This window comes from Neofelis nebulosa, chromosome 10, assembly GCF_028018385.1.
Source record: "Neofelis nebulosa isolate mNeoNeb1 chromosome 10, mNeoNeb1.pri, whole genome shotgun sequence".
NCBI classification, from domain to species: Eukaryota; Metazoa; Chordata; class Mammalia; order Carnivora; family Felidae; genus Neofelis; species Neofelis nebulosa.
This window is the reverse complement of record NC_080791.1, coordinates 72830331-72845091: the sequence shown is the minus strand read 5'-3', so window position 1 is coordinate 72845091 and position 14761 is coordinate 72830331. Positions and strand designations below refer to the sequence as shown.

Below are 14761 nucleotides of genomic sequence, written 5' to 3'. Positions count from 1 at the left end.
CTTTAAGTGTGAATAAGTGAAGCTTTTCATTTACTATTGCCTTAAACAGACATGAATTAGCATGAGGATAATCATTGCTGCAGATTCTCAGTGTTGCTGTCTTTCCCCCTCCCCCTATTAAAAAGAAAATATTCAAACCTAATGCAAAACATCCTGCTGAAAACGTAAAAATTCAGTAAAATCCAATGAGTTATTTAAATAATTGCAAACATCCAGATACTTGGAACACTGACTTGTTTTTTAGCGTTCATTTGTTTGTTTGACTTTAGGTTGATAATAGCTTTATCTGATATATATGATTATGATATATATTGGAGAAATAAAACCAGCAAGTTATAGAATAATTTGGCATAGCAATTACATTAAAGACTGATTTGAGGATATGGTTTTCAGTTTCTTTTACAACTGATTTAAGAGTAAAATACATAAAATATGTTATTTGGAATTGGATTGTAACTATAGATTGTTGTTAAATAAAGCTGTTTTTTATTTGTACACTTTGATAAGTCAGAAAAACTTTTAGAAATGTCTATAGTTTGTTGCTTAATAAAAATATCTGAGGTAATTTAAACAGTATATGCCACATAAAATGAATTAATATCATATGTAATTATCAAATATACTTGTATTGAACAGAATAGTTCTGCTGGCATATTTGGTAAAAAATATTTTTCAGTATATTAATTGAATTTCAGTATATGTGAAAATTTAATTAATATTTATTGAATTATAAAAGTGAGAAGGATAGATCCTTAAAATACACACTTTTAATTATTTGCTTTGCACATATAGGCACTCAATATTTAAATGTGAATAAAAATGTGCAGAACAAGCAAACGTCTTCCACATAATTGTGATATTTAAAAACACACACACAAAAGAAATCCTCTATTTAGAAAATTTAAAAATAGCAATCTGGGATTTGGAGGAAAGAATTTAAGTAACAAATTTTAAAATGAGAGAACTTAGTTAAATTCAGTTTTTTAAAACAGTGGTAACATAATGATACATAAAGCCTATAGTTGCTGAGGTAAATTATCAAACCTTTAAAGACTAGTAATATTAGGAGATTATTGTTTTGGTGTTTGCTATTTATCAACGAGCAGTTTTACACCATTATTTTTGTGTCCCTTGCTTGTCTTTTATTAGGCATTGAAATGGGACTGTATGATTTATCAAATGTTTCTAGTGTGGCTAAGGTGTATACTGAATGGAATGGTAATCATCTTAGTGAATTGTAAACCTCAGATCTGTGAAGAGGTATTTCTTTAAACAGAGAAGCACATATGTAGGAATGCACATGCTTTAAAAATATTACTTAATGATGGAAAGGTAACATGATATCTTAGAAGGATGCTATTGGGACAGATACTTTGAATTTTAGTGAATAAGGGTTATTTCTGTGGTTGAATTATCCTATAATTCTTTATCATATTTTTCCTTCTGTGGTTTTTGTGACATTCATACTTACCTATGTATTTATTTACATCACCTTTAGTTAGAAAAATAATTTTATGTTCATTGTAAGACAAACATTTGGATGACTGATAAAAATTTCACTTTTCATTTGGATCTTTTAGTGGCATTAGTGTTGTCAGCCTTAAGCTATAAAACAATCAGTACTTTAATACATAATTTTCTTTCAGAAAGCATTTTAAAAACATTAGGTCTGGCATTTAAAAATATTAGGTCTGATATATATTTGGGGGGGAAATTGGTAGAGGTTTATATTTTCTGGTTTCTACTGCATTCTTTCTTATGGTGGTTTTATTTCATTATATTTTGCCATTGATATTCTATTTATAGTAAAGTGAAGCATATATACCAAACAGTGACAACTTCTTCCATGTTGTTAGCATTTTGATTTAAAGATCATGGAATGGGTGCCTGACTGCACAGGTGCCATGTATTCCAGTTTTGTAGTCACTGGCCTTTGGTTTTTCTTTAAATGAGGTTTCTACCCAGGCTTAGTTTCTGCCAGTTACATTAGGCTTCACGTTTATATGCCTTTCACTTAAGAGAAGATGAACTGCCAGGATTATGTATGGTAAAACCAAGTCCCCTCTGAGATAAGGCTCTGGGGGCATTATACAAGTCTAATGTTCTTCCATGAGGTTGGCCCACCCCACTGCAACTAAGAAATGAGATGATTTGAGGGCTATTACATACTTAAGGTTTTCATAGTGGATTAGAATAGCATTACTTAGCACAGGTGTTTCTATAATTGGGATTCCCTGGGAAAATTCAGTACTGTATTCAATAACACTCAGCTTTCTACATGAGTGGAGGAGCGATCTAATGTTAATTTGCTAGGCTGTGGCATGAAACCAGGGAATGGGGGTCTGGCTTGGAGGCGTGTTACTTCTCTCTTTGAAAAGACATTTCTGTTGTCCATGATTAGCACTGGGTAGCTGTGGTTCTTTCTTTAAAATTTAATTTATTTCATTAATTATTATTATTATTATTATTATGCCGACCAAAATACTGAAGGCCTCAGATGAAATCAGTAATGAGTGATTTATGGCCTCGTATAACACAAGATAGTTCCTGACTGTTCTTTTTCTTGAGATAAATAAAATTTTTGTTCCTCTCCTTTGATAAAGCATTGCATTTAAAGAATGTCTATGCACCCAAGTAGCAGGGAAGACCAAGGGACCCTTGGGGCACATTTCATCGAGGAGGATGGACTTAGAGTGTCTTTGCAGACATCCCAAGCCTTGAAGGCAGTGTCCAGGCATAACAAAGAACAACGACAAGTTATTTCAGGATTAGGTAGGGGATACCTAAGCCTGGTATCTTTGAAATGTAAGGTACGAATACAGGAAGAACAGTGGTGGTAAAGGGATTCAGTAGAAGTAGGGGTGGGAAAGTTGAAAATCGCTGAAATAATTAACAATCATTATTTTACCGAATCCATTGTGAGACAATCAGAAGGACTGATTTTCTGAGAAATGGGCGACTATAGAGCTAAGTGTCCAGCTCTGCAAGCAAAGGCGACTGCCTTGCCTGAGCGTCCCTCTCAGGCGTGCAGTTCTTGTCGGGGAGCCCGCCTCTAGTGACCTTGGGTCTGGCCGCTCCCGGAGTCCCTTTGTCTTCTGCCCGGTGGGTACGGAATAAGCGGGACAGGAGCCCCGGGGAGTGCGGTGTCCAAGTTGAGTCGAGGTCACTGAAAGAGTGAGCTCGGTCCTCAGCCATGACTGGAGCGGATGCTTTGCCTCTCGGAGGCTGCCTCCACCCCTCGTCACTGGCCTGGGAGTTAGTGCTTGAAGTTTCGGGACAGCAGCGCCTGTCTTGGAGCTGCAGAGTCTTTGGCCCGGAGCTTTGTACTTTGCTGGGAGAGTGAGCTTTTGCTCGGTTTTCGGCTATTGGTTTTAAGCGAGCGTGCGTTTAGCCTCACTCTTCTCAGCCCGGTCTCGGAGAGCAGGCCTTGCCTCCCTCAGCGGGTCTACTCGCGGGCCCTCCGGTCGCTTCCCTTTCAAGCGTTCCCAGCTGTAGCCAAGGCTGCGGGGCCAGTGTCAGCGGGGTTTGTCTAGACAAGCGGGGAGCCCGGCGCAGTCTTTCGCTCTACCTGAAGGTGGCGACTTAGGCACGTAAACAGAGCTCGGACAACCCGGGGAGGTTGGCACCCTCGCAGTTCAACCACGTATCATCCTAGTTTTCCCGCTGCTCTCAAGCGGGCTGAATTGACGGTTAAACGGACTTGAGTATAAATGAGGAGTTCGGCCAGATTGTCAGAATGTGTGTGTATCTCTGTGTGTGTCTGTGTGTGCGTGCGTCTGCGCGCGTGGGGGCAGTGGGAAGTGGTGATGGGGTGCAAACCCTCAGCGGAACCCGTTTGGGACGCCGCGAGTCTCCTCGGCATCACCTGAGCCTTCAGGCCGTCTGGCGCTGCAGGAACGCTCTGCAGCGGGAGATGCCGAGATCAGCGCTCAACCCGCAGGGGGACAGAGGGTTTGGTCGCTGCAGCCAACGGTAGAAGATTTGCTAATTTCATTTCAATGACACCCACAATTTATGAGTAGAAAGACCTGGAAAATAAAAACCCTTTGTCGTGCTGTGCCCTTCTCCGGGGTGCATGCCCGCTGATCCGAGTGGGAGGGGTCCTTAGGAGTGGGGAAGAGAGGCACCGACAGCGAAAGAATAAACGTGCGACAGTCACACAGTCTTACCTCCGGGACGAAAGGACACGGTTCCTAGAACTGAGATATCCATAGCAAGTCAGCATTCCAGCTGTTTCTCCCGTAGCCTCTTTCCTGCCTAACACAGCCTTCTGACTAACTTGGACAAGGCTTGAGCTGCCCCCCCTCCTTCCCCCCCTTTTTTTTCCTTTCCAGACATTCCCTAAACTCAACCCAGGGCAAATCCAGAAGTCGGTACAGTACAGAGCTTCCATTCAATCGTGGGGGGGAAATCCCGTTTACAGTTTCGCTTAGGCAGATGGAAGAAGTAGATGGTTATGGGACTTTGGAGGGAGGGGTGCATGGGGCTGGCATGGGGTGTTGGTGGCAGGGAAGCGCGATTTCTCTTAGGTCTTGGTGCTGCAGGTAAGGTTCCCAGATTCCAGCTGCCCTCTTGCTGCGCTGCGGTGGTGGGTGAGAGTGGAGGGTGATCCTCGTCTGATTAGAGGGGAGTGGAGGAGGGTGGAGTGTGAGTGTGGGAGGAGTGGGGGGGGGGGGAGGAATGGACCCTGGACGGGCTCCACGGACACATTGTCTTGGTTTGTGTCTGTGCCCGGTCTATGCTGCTGCCTCTGGAGCCTTTTGAGCAGGGTAGTATGCCCTAGGCTTTTTCTCTCTCCCCCCCCCCCCCTTTTAAAATGTGTTTAAAAAGAAGTGAATATCCTTCTAAAATAAGTTAAAAATCTTTCTTTGACTTTCCATCTGAGATGTCAAAAGGATTAAATAAATGAAACTTTATTTGACCGGGGAGTTTACCCAGAGACTCAACGACATCTCGGGTCTTTGGCCTTATTCTAATTCCATGGTGGTAATTACCCTTCGTTTCTTTAAGTGCAATAGATTTATTGCCTTAGAGACTATGCACAGTTTGATTGAATTATTCATTTTTTTTTCTTTGGTGTAGACTGCATCTGGGGACTCTGATGTGACGTGTAGATTTTTTTTTTCAGGAACAAAGGGAATGTGGAAATGAAAGAGAGAGGGAGAGAGAGGCTGGCAGATGTAATGAGACGCGGTGAAGGTGTACGCAGACTGGCACTCCCACTCCTCCCTTCTGCTCTCACTGCAGCCCTGGGTAACTCGCAGGCTAACACAAACAGCTTTTCTCCCGCAGCCTGCCCTCTGTCACTGTAAGTACATCAGCCTTCTCTTATCAGCATGCAGATTCCAGCCACGCACTCCCCTCGCTCGGCTTTGCACCTTAGACAGCAGAAGCACATTTAGAAATTAACTTTCCTAAGCCAGGAAGAACATGTCTGTAAAACTTATTTTTGATTTATCTTTATTTTTCTTTGAAAAAAGTTCATGCATTTTTACCACTTTTCCCACCTCCTTTGTGGCGGTGCTGCTGCTACTGTCGCCACCGCTGTGGTCTTCCCAACAGGATGACGCGCAGATTCAAATGAAATTTAATGTTATTGTCTAGCCATTTAAAGTCCAGGGACAATGCCTTGTCCTTTTGCAAAATGACGTCTTAAAGAACACAGAGCATTATTCACAGTTTGTTTTTGGCTTTTTGTTGTTGAAACACGAGTTCTGACCTCTTTGAGGTAGAGTCCCAAGGGCACTGTTATTTGGGAGTTTGGGTTATTTGGTTACACCAAACTTAAATGAAGTGCGGTGGGCTACTGAAGTGCTGGTATGTTTGTTATCCCTGTTTAAGGAAAACAATTGCGAAAACTTTTCTCCGTGCTGTAATTAAAGTTTTCAACTTCTTCCTTTTGGCTTTTTATACTCTTTCACTTATTCTTCGTTTCAGTAAAAGTTCTCATTCCCCGTGTTTTGGAAGTAAAGACATTTATATTTGTCCTATTTATACAGTAGCTATAAAGCCCTTCCTGAAAGAAGTTAGCGACCTTAAGATGTAGATCTGAATCGTTCGCCCGGCCGGTGTAAGGAGACTTCACAGGGAGAATTCGAGGTTTTAACAGTCGTTATGATTTTTGCGTGGGTGCTTTAAATATTAACTTCTTTGGCAGAATTCATTGCGTTGCCCTTCCCAAGTTCAGGCGGACCTTTCTCCAGGAACTGCGCGCGCCTTTCCTTTGCGGGTTCGCGCCTCTTCTCTGGAGGTGCGAGGCCAAACTTAGCAAAGCCGAGTTGCCTTTGCTGGTTGCTGTGCGCAGGGACACCGGGACAGCACGGAGGCAGCGACAGCTGCGACAGGTAAGTTAGCCCCCACGCGTTCGCCCCTCCTTCCCTTCCTGGTTCTCCCATCTCAGCGCCCAGGGTTCTCGCGCCGCGCGGCACTCGGACCCCCAGGGCAAGTGAGCTTGAGTGCGCCTGGATCTGGCGGTAAGGTGCCTGGGTGTCCTCCGCTGCCTGTGGGACTTCTCGGAGCCCTCAGGCCAGTGCGGACCAGGTGGAGAGCCCGGCACTTCAGTCCGCTGCAGCGCTCTCCGCTTCGTCCCTTGCGCTGTACAGTCGTGCCCTAGGCTTGAAAGAGAACCCTTAGGGTGCACCCCCGCCTCCAGGGCCACGTGTCATCCCCTGTACAGCCTGAAGTGCAGTATCGAGACCCCAAACTTTAGTTTCTTAACTTTAGGGATCAGTGTTGTGACCAGCTCCGGGGTTCTGCCTTATCAATCTGTTTTGGTATCAGTTTATTAGATAAAATCTAAAGAGAGTTCCTGCCGCTCCAAACCGGAAGGTCCACCGCGGCCCAGTATTAGGGCCTTGGACTCCAGAGATCTTGATAATGTCGCCTTTCCCCTCTTTTTGTCTCCTGCCAGCGGCCTGCATCTGGTTGGTGGGGTCCCCCTTACCCCCCAGATCCCTAATGCCGTGTGATTCAAAGAGATGGATGCGCTGGTGCTTGAAAAGCCAGACTTGTCGCAGCAATTCCGAGGAACCCAGTGGCAGCCCAGCGGTTCCGTCCCAGATGTTTCACCTCTCCCGGTGACTCTTCCGTGAGGATTCAGGCTTTGGGACTGAAACTACCCCCTTAGCTCTCTGCCCAAACTCTGCAGGCATTTAGGACAGGTCGTTCGATTTTGACCTCTTCAAGCTTTGGAGAGATTTTTTTTTTTTTTTTCTTTTGCCCTATGGTTGAGTTCTGGGACAGGCGGCTGAAGAGCACGAGGCTCTGGAACCCAGCGCGGGCCTGGCTACTCACATTTACAAACCCCCAACTAAAAACAAGCCCCAGAAAAGATTTGGCCCAAGTCTAGGCTAGGAACGCTGGTCTGGGTTTGTCCCTTGGGCCTTGGAGGTCAAGGGGCACACCTGGTAGTTCTGGAAGCCTGGGGTGGAAGGAACTGGCCTTCCAGGTACCAGGCATACCAGGCGTTCTCTTTGAGGGCCTCTAGGCTCTGGCCCCAGGGGGCAGCCTTTCCAGTGCTGAAAGTTGTTGTGGGTGGTGGGGACACAAGATTTCTTGTTGGGGGACTAGCTGTCTTCTCAGCCTACAGTCATCAAGTCATTTTAAACTTACAGTCCCCAAGCTCCCAATCCTCAAGCATCCTATTTCCTATTGGGGTAGAAGCATCTGGCTATTCCTTCTGCCCCACTAATCCAAGATGTTCATCCCCACCCTTGTTTCTTTTTCCTCTCTTGTCTGGAATTCCTATGAAACCAAATGTAAAATACACTTTAAGAAGCCCATATATGACTGACATCTCAGCTTGTTCTGTCCTTTGTGCTTGCTCACTCTCTCCATTTTCTTTACAGTAAAGGTGATAAAGACAAGGCTTTCTCCCCTTTATCACTTTTATCACTTAATCTGTGGGAAGTCTTGTCCAAAGTCTTGGCAACTTTAGATTGCCATGAATTTTCTGAATTTCTTAGTCATAATTCCTGACCCATCTCTCCTGGTTCACATCTTCTTTCACAAAGTCCCTGTTTATGAAATGTCTCGACACGGCCATGTCCTATCAGTTTCTGCATAGTAAAGACTTTTCCTCCACAAATCTCTGCAGTAGTTATGCTGCAGGTACATCAGAACCTCTCTTTAAGCTTTTAACCTTGATGTAATTTTGACTCTCCACTGACCTCAGTTTCTGAAATCTAGTCTATTTTTGAGGCCTAGGTTAAGGCAGGCCAACCTCATGTGGTACACACTGACTCTAGTTAGCTCTGTGTCTGCTGTTGTCAGAGCCAGTTTTCTCATCTGTTTTACACTGCATCTCTACTACCTGGCACCAGGAGTATTCCCTCCCCTCTCGGTCGCTCAGCTTGTGTGTACTAAGATAAAGTTCCAAGTCTCTGCTCCTTTAGGCCATTCTGTGCCCTTGCAAATCTTATCTATCCTATACATGCATCAAAGAGAATCTTTATGTGGTTTTTTTTTTGGGGGGGGGACTTTTATTAATATAATTTCCTACATCTGACTTGTGCATTTCTACATGCTGTCCAGGGTGACAGACACTCTTTTCTTCTTCTACAACTTCCAAGCTACCCCTCTTGAAATTGTATCTTCAAATCTTTTCCTCTACAAAGTTGAGGTAATACACATATATCACCCATCCAATTCCACGTAACACAAACATACCCATATAATAAGTGTGGAATTATTTTATTTATTGTTGTAAAGGTATAGGTTTTTTTTGGTAGTTTGTACATGTTTTTTCTGATCATTTTAATCCATAAACTCATAATCCACATAGCCTGCGGAACATTTCCACCTACAGATATTAAGGATCTCCCTATGCCACTTGCCTTTTCTTGTTTTCTTTCAATTCCTCCTCCTCCTCTTGAAATAAATTTCTCTTCCCCCATTGATTGAGGTCCTTCTAAATGGTGTGTTTTCCTTATTTCTGGTTCCTGCATCTCTTTTTTAAAACTCTCTTGACCACTTCTCTTTTTCATTTTCTTTCATTCTTCTTAGTATTCATCCTAATATTCACCCATCTTTCCCTCTTCCTGGTCTGTTTCAGCCCCTGTCCTTCCTCTTCTCTGTATCTCCTGTGACTCGCTTTTGTGGTCCACTTCTACATCTCAGTACTTGTTAATATTCAGCCCATTCCTCCACTGTCACATAACTTTTTCAAAACACAAATTACCAGCCCTCCATTTCCCTCTCCCACTTTCCTTCCTCCTGTTCAGTTTGCTCCTTTCTTCCTCTGCAGTTGTCTACCTTTGCCCCACTGCAGCTCGCCTTCCTCTTGACTCCTCCTCCCAGCAGCCCCAGCCCTAATAGTGCTCCTTAGGTCCTTTACGCCTTCCTCAGCCTGTCTCTTTCCCACCCAATACTTGTCCCCATTTCCCCTCTGACCCCGACTCGCTTCATTGTTCCCTTCCAATTCTCTCCCAGTAGTTGCTTCCCAGGCGCCTTCTCCAATTCCAACCTCTGCTCTCGCCGATCTCTGCCCTCTCTCTCCGGTTCTCTCTTGCCTTTGCCTCTCGCTCTCCCCTCCTTCTTCTTCCTCCGGCCCTCCCCCTCCCTCCCAGCCTCCCTGCCTGGCTCGCTGCCTCCCTCGCCTCTTGTCTCATCTTGCCTGTGTTGTCTGGGAGGGGAGCCCTGCCTCCTCTCCCTCGCTCAGATCAATGCCCTGGCCACTCACTTTCTGATGTTGCACGACGGGAAATGCTTTGAATACTTACGACATGGCCGCTCACACTGATTGCCAAGATTGACAGCACTAACCATCGCCTTCACTTGTTTCAAGGGGGAAGCCCCTAGTCACCCCGCTCTGCGCGCACCTCCTGGCACCCCGGCGGCAAACTTCTGCCGGTCAACGCTCCCCCCGCCCGGGGCGGGACACCCCCGCAGACTTGAGTTAACGGGCTGCGCCGGCCGCGGCGCTGGGGGGTTCTGCTCCCTTGGTCCCGGGGCTGTGCTAATTGACCTAGCATCGAGTCCCCTTCCTTAATTTTTTTTTTTTTATTTGTATCTTTCCCTTTTTCTTTAATGCCATTTACTCCCGCGGCGCAGCGCACAAGGAGCCCTCCCGTGCGGTACCATCCTGGAGCCCGCCCAGGTAACCGGGACGGAGCGAGCTAACTAGAGAGCGAGGGAGACAGAGCGAGAGCGCGCGGCCCGTTTGTGAGCTACCTGTTGGGGAGCCGGAGGGGGCAGGGGGCAGGCACCCCGGGCCGGGCCGCCGGCCCCCGGTGCCTTCCGCTTCTGCCCTTCCGGGCCGCTCCGGGGTTAGTTTCCCTGAGCCGGGACTGAGGGGCTGGGGTAAGGCAGGCGGAGGAACGAGAGCTGAGCGCGTGGAGCCCTGTGAGGGTGCGGGTTGCCGGAGCGGCGGCTGCCCAGCCCGGGCGGGTTTCCGTACTTGGCTGGGGAGGGGAGAGGGGAGGAGGAGCGGGAGGAGGGCGCTCCGCGGGGCCGACGCAGAGGGGGGGAGTGGAGGCTGAGAAAGGGGCCCGAGCGACTGTCGCTCGCTGGTGGACGCGCGGATCCCCAGGATGCGTCCCCCTCTCGGAGAGTTGTGCCTTGTTCCGGAGGCGGTGACAGATCTGCGTGGCGGGCTTCTGGTTTTCTTGCCACCCCCCCCACCCCCAAAATCCACTCCGAGAAAACACATGTTGTAGCTGTAGATAACTGTGCGTAGGACACTAAGGCAAAAAGGGCAAGGGAGAGAGACAGACAACGCAACCTTTGACAACAGAAAGCTGTTATCGCCATCCTAAGTATTCGTCCGGAAATCTGTCCGCCCTTTCGGCCCACCTTATTCCTTCTCCTCCGCCTCCCCGTATAGATATTCTAATCTGTGTAACTGGGAATGATATGAAAAAGAAGTCAGGTGGCTTAGAGAATGAATTTGTAAGTCTCCGTGAAGTTTGAGGTAGGTATTTCATTGAAGTTTGCGCAACTGTGTGATAGAGGAAGCTTGTGTGCCTGCGTGTGTAGTTCTCTCTCTCTCTCTCTCTCTCTCTCTCTCTCTCTCTCTCTCTCTCTCTCTCTCTTTACTCTCTCTCTCTCTCTCTCTCTGTGCGTGTGTAAGCAAATGCCTGTGTGCTCTGTGAGGGTTCAGAGGGGATCGCTGGGTGGTAATGCCCTCTGTGCCCACAAGAGGGCAGCATCCTGAGGGCTTTGTGAGCGCTGTAGTTCTGGTTATCGCTGCAGGCTTGGGTTTAGAGAAAGTTATACCGAAAGTTTTAAACTGATATCATATCTTATTTCGTGATATTAAAAAAAGAAAGACATAATGAAAGAAAGAGGGAAAAAAGAGAAGTGAAGAAAGAAGAGAGAGAGAGAAAACAGAAAGACAGGCGACCAGCCTACCCCGAGAGAGTCCTGGTCACACCAAGACTAGGGGGAGGGCTGTTTTAATTGTGGGTTTGGCCGACTGACGACTGGAGTGCCCTCCTCGGCTGTCTTAGTTGTAGCCGGAGGTCATGTAAATCGACCTTAAAAGAATGCATAAGCCATAAATTAAAATAAACCCTCACCCAAGGGCTGATCCATAAGTAGACAATATCCAACCTGGACAAAACGAGCTTTCCTTTACGAACCGACTTAAACCGCATCCCCCCAAAGAATAGAGACTAAATGCAAAGTAAGTTTCCCAGCGAATATTTTGTTTTCTTGAAAAGTGTTGTGTTGATTCGCCGTGTGACTGACTGCGACGCCGCAGTTTTCCGGAGCGCTTCAGTGTTAGCCAGGCTCGGTCGGGGTGCGGGAGGTCGGGAGGACCCGCTGGGTTTCTGTGTTTCTTAACGCTCCCCCCTCCCCACCCCCATTTTGGTTTGGAAACTTTGACTATTTGTGGGTTTGACGCTGGCCGAGGGCGGGCGAGAGTCGAGGATCTCCGCAGCGCTCTCTTACGGGGTGAAGTTTAGCGCGAGGAGTTCATAAAGAAAACCCGGGTCGCTAGAAAACCCGGCCGCCCTCTTCTCCCACCCTCACCCCACCGCCGCTCCGCCGTAACTTTCTCGGGACCCTGCGCGAGTCGCCTCCACTTCTCTCGGCTCTCGCCCTTCCTCCCCCTCCCCCATTTTTGGACGTGACTTTTTATGATCTTTTTAGGAATAAACAAACCGAACTCCAAGACAGTCTGAAACCCAAGTGCTAATCTGTGGTCCTCTTTGCTCCGGACTCTAGGGCAGAAGTGCGGGGCTGGCGGGGGCGTGTGTGAGCGGCCGCCCAGCTTTGCCCCGCGCGGGCTCGGCCTGGGAGTCCGCGGGCCAGGCGCACGGTCGCCGGCGCGTACCTTCCCCGCCCCGCGCTCTCCCACCCAGCGTCCCTGAACCCCGCCGGCGCCCTCCGTCCTCCTCGGCTCCCTGCCCGGGCCCCTGCCGCCCGCTGTCCTCTCCGCCGACCGGCCGAGATCCGCCGCTCTGGGGCTCGGCCCAGGCCCAGGGGCGGTGCTGCCACCCGCCCGGGGTCCAGACCGAGCCTGGTCGCTCCCGGGGGAGCTGCTTTCTTGCTTCTCCCTTAAAGGGCCCGTCAGAGAAGGGAAGGGGCTTGTGCAAAGGCTGCTGGGCTTGTGTTCCGGCTCCAGGAGGAGCGGCCCGCGGCTGCGGAGGCTAGATTAGCTCCGTTTCCCGGGCGCTCCGCGGAGCTTTCAGATAAAAAGAATTGGTGTGTTCCGAGCAGATAAAAGGTGGTTGTTGCCGGCATGTTTTGAGTTTTATTTAAGCTCTCTTAGGCTGTGCAAGTTTGAAAAGGTTTGTTGGTATGAATTGCCAGATATTGAATGCTGCCCCTATTTGGGCACTAAAAATAAGTCTTCGACTGTGCTGGCGGGGCTGGGCTGTTAGCGAGATGGGCTGTCCCCGGCTTCTTCTCTGTGTGTGACCTCCTTTGAGGGCCATGCTTGAAGTTTCGGTCTCCAGATGCCCCGAAGCCGTCGCTGCGGCAAACTGGGCTGGGCTCCGGACCTCCCGCTGCACTGTCAATGGGGCGCTTGGGTGACGTCCCTGTCCCGGGCGCTTGACCCCGGCGCGCACTCCTGCGGCCGGGCTTTTGGCCCTGGCGGGGTGGCCCAGACAACAGCCCAGTGGAGTCGTGAGGCGAGAGTGCCCTTCTCCCCCGCCTCCCCAGGGTCTCCTGTTTCTGCCCTTTATAGTCACATGCCCAGGTTTCCCCCCCCCCCCCCCCCCCCCGGTCCAGAGGAGAACAGATACAGCCCCGCCCAGTCTATTTCTAGGAGGTGGGTTTGGTGAATAAAAAGGTCAAGTGGTCGGGTCTGCAAGTCGGTCCATGGCGAGGGGGGACAGGACCGACACCTGGCAAGGACCGCCCCGCCTGTCCCCCCCACTCTGGCCGGTCCGCCCGCCCACAGCTGGCCTCCCCAGGCCACATTCTTGCACTAAGTGCGAGAGGCTGTGGGAACAGCAATCCTGAACCGGCCAAGAGCCGGCGAAGCTGATCCCGCGATGGCATTTTGTTTTGAACAGTTGCTGGGGTTGACGTTTCCTCATAAGGTAAGGTGTCACTGGACGGTCGGCTGCCCAAATGCCACATGTATAATTAGCTTGCCCACTCAGCACCTCATCCCCGAGGCCCATAGGCACGGGCTTGGCGGACTTGATCCACTCAAATCTGTTCCGGGCTACGTACAGGATTCCCGAGGGAAGGCTGAACAGACCCGGACAGCCCTGGGAGGCCCTGGCTCCAGGGAAGACTATGACAGAGTAGTCTTGTCTTTGATTTCTCTCTCTTTCTCCCCCATCTCTTCCTGTTTCCTCTCTTTTTTCGGCTGAGGAGGAACTACTGGTTGGAGGGGTAGATGGGACACCAGCAGCAGGCTACAGACGAATGAGGAAAGGGGATGTGGAGTCAGATCTAGCAGTATAGTCTTTTCCACACCCCGCCCAAAGGGGAGGTCTGCTCGTGCCCCTCTATCTGCACTAATCCAGGAGGACCAGCCCCGGCTTGACATTGTATCCTGGCTTGGGTAGGGGCTCCAGGCTTCTAGTTTGGACTGTTCCCCTGGCTGTGTGCTCCCTCCCACCCACCACCCTGGAGGTCTGAGAGTTTATGTGCCCTGATTTGCAGCTTCAGTTTTCCCCCTTCAGGCCTAGCCGCTTGAGGCTGCTAGTGTTCACTGTGGGGCAAGCCTGGAAACATGTGCAGTATCACTCTTGTTCAGCCTGGGGTTCTTAGGAGCAGTACCTTGTTTTCTCTGTACCCAGAGTGGTGCTTGAACTTACCACCTACCTTCCCAGAGCCCAGCCTCAGGTCAGCTTTAGCCTGCACTCTGGTGGAGACCAGATTTCTATAGCCATGAACATGACCTTCCCGCTTTTACCCTGTGCAGTAAGGTGGAATTCAACACTCAGCATTAGGCACTTTCACCAGTCTCCCTCCTCCCCTTGTTTCTAGGCCACTCAGTTATGCCTGCTACCTACTAGAAGATTCTCTTTATTTTCAAAACAAGTGGGCAAACATCCTAAACCTTCCACAAGTTTAGTGGGATACTGTTAGGTTTTCTTATGGCAGCAAGAGTGCACCTGTCTGGCAGGAGGTGGGGGACACAGTGTATTTAGTTGCATATGCTTTTTATTGAACCAGTGAAACATTTCATTTTCTTTTAGTAGGGGAAAACTTATGACTGAATTTTAAAGAACTCCACCAGATCATAAATGAGTTATCTATACACTTTTGAGAGTATCTTCCTGAATACACATTTGTGAGCACATGGGTAGTAGGCCAAATGACATGTAGATTTTTTTCTTCTACGTTTTTGAAA

General features: G+C 48.6%; 1 protein-coding gene across 9 annotated transcripts in view; it reads left to right on the top strand.

The window, feature by feature from the left end:
* Positions 1 to 14761, top strand: part of SOX6 (SRY-box transcription factor 6) — a 693774-nt gene that overhangs the window by 72567 nt on the left and 606446 nt on the right. For 3 of the 9 annotated variants that reach the window (XM_058688346.1, XM_058688335.1, XM_058688342.1), the window contains exon 1: positions 13314 to 13493. The gene's annotated coding sequence lies outside the window, so the exon portion shown is untranslated. Of the gene's footprint in view, positions 1 to 5128; positions 5309 to 9989; positions 10097 to 11410; positions 11624 to 13313; positions 13494 to 14761 lie in introns of those variants that run through there. The other 6 variants (XM_058688340.1, XM_058688339.1, XM_058688347.1 and 3 more) reach the window with 4 other exon arrangements.